At 47.4% G+C, this 1,351-nt stretch overlaps 1 protein-coding gene and 1 long non-coding RNA gene across 7 annotated transcripts in view; one reads left to right on the forward strand and one right to left on the reverse strand.

Moving 5' to 3' along the window:
* LOC106939202 (uncharacterized) overlaps window positions 1-1,011 on the forward strand; it is a 6,891-nt gene extending 5,880 nt beyond the window's left edge. For all 5 annotated transcript variants that reach the window (XR_001422781.1, XR_001422780.1, XR_001422783.1 and 2 more), the window contains exon 3: window positions 10-1,011. This is a non-coding gene — a long non-coding RNA (uncharacterized LOC106939202). The remainder of the gene's footprint in view (window positions 1-9) is intronic.
* The window catches only part of LOC106939200 (hamartin-like), an 18,325-nt gene extending 17,127 nt beyond the window's left edge, over window positions 1-1,198 (reverse strand). The window contains exon 1 of one of the 2 annotated variants that reach the window (XM_015021517.1): window positions 1,011-1,198. The gene's annotated coding sequence lies outside the window, so the exon portion shown is untranslated. The remainder of the gene's footprint in view (window positions 1-1,010) is intronic. The other variant, XM_015021518.1, reaches the window with a different exon arrangement.
* Between the last annotated feature and the right edge of the window lie 153 nt (window positions 1,199-1,351).

Here is a 1,351-nt window from a genome sequence, read left to right on the forward strand (position 1 = left end):
GTTGAGCAGGTTCTGGTCGGGTTGAGCAGGTTCTGGTCGGGTTGAGCAGGTTCTGGTCGGGTTGAGCAGGTTCTGGTCAGATTCAGGAGGTTCTGGTCGGGTTGAGGAGGTTCTGGTCGGGTTGAGGAGGTTCTGGTCAGATTCAGGAGGTTCTGGTCGGGTTGAGCAGGTTCTGGTCAGATTCAGGAGGTTCTGGTCGGGTTGAGCAGGTTCTGGTCAGATTCAGGAGGTTCTGGTCGGGTCCAGAACCAGCTGGAAACTCACTGCTGTTCAATTCAACGATATAATAGAATAAAACCAATAAATAGTTTTTGTTTCCAGAACTTTCTCAGTTTATTCTGTCTGTCATGTTTTACAGTGAACCTCGTGACCTTTGCCCTTTAAAGGGCTACTTTTCCATATAAACTACAACTGACAGTCGCTGTGACTAAAATGGCAGAATATCAAGAATTGTTTTCTGAAAGTTTCATGATTATTTTCTAAAAAATGTTTGAAATGAAGGATTAAAAGAAAGATTTCAGATCCAAACGGTTTCAGAACAGAGCCCAGAACCTGATCCTTTAACTGTGTGGACCTGACTGAAGTCATGGTAATAAATACCAGCCTATTTAAAGGCTCCACATGACCTCCAGGATAAACCCAGAGGTCACATTTCCACTTCCGGGTCACAGCGAGGGAACATTCACTGCTTATTTAAACTAAATCCGTTAAACTTCATTTATGTGACAAATTCAACTCATTTCTTCCAATTAATCAGTTAAAAGAACAGAAGCAAACTTCCGAGTGGCCTCTGACGTCAGCGCCGTTATTTATACTGTGTGACGTCACTCAGCGGCTTAAAAACACCTGGAAGCTAAGAGCTAAGCTAACAGGCTCGGAGCAGGCTGCCGGCGGAGCGAACAGAACCGTATTGCGGTCCGGCAGCGGCCGCGTGCCGCCTGGTGAGCAGCGATCAGAACCGGTTCCGGACCGGACGAACCCCCCAAAGCCCGGTTTAGAAGCTTCGGTACCTTTAGACCTGTTGAGCCCAGCTGACAGCGGACACGTCCAGTGACAGCAAGCCCCGCCCACCGCTGCAAGCTGGCTCCTGCGGCTGCCAATCAGGGTTCAGAGTCGTTCAGGGACGCTGGCTGCGATAGGAAAAATTAGTTTCTCCGGATCAACAGGAAAACGAACGGTCTCTATCACAGACATGAATAGTAGACGCCTTATGGAGCGGGTCGGCCCGTTGCTGTGATACGTCACAGCGTCCGCCATATTGAATGTGGAATATGTGCCAGTAAGCTAATACAAGTGAATGGATCGAACTTTATAAAGTGCCGTTCTACAAAGTATATTAAGTTAATAAAAT

The sequence above is a fragment of the Poecilia latipinna genome, unplaced genomic scaffold (genome assembly GCF_001443285.1).
Source record: "Poecilia latipinna isolate Pla-1442-1.1 unplaced genomic scaffold, P_latipinna-1.0 Scaffold2799, whole genome shotgun sequence".
NCBI classification, from domain to species: domain Eukaryota; kingdom Metazoa; phylum Chordata; class Actinopteri; order Cyprinodontiformes; family Poeciliidae; genus Poecilia; species Poecilia latipinna.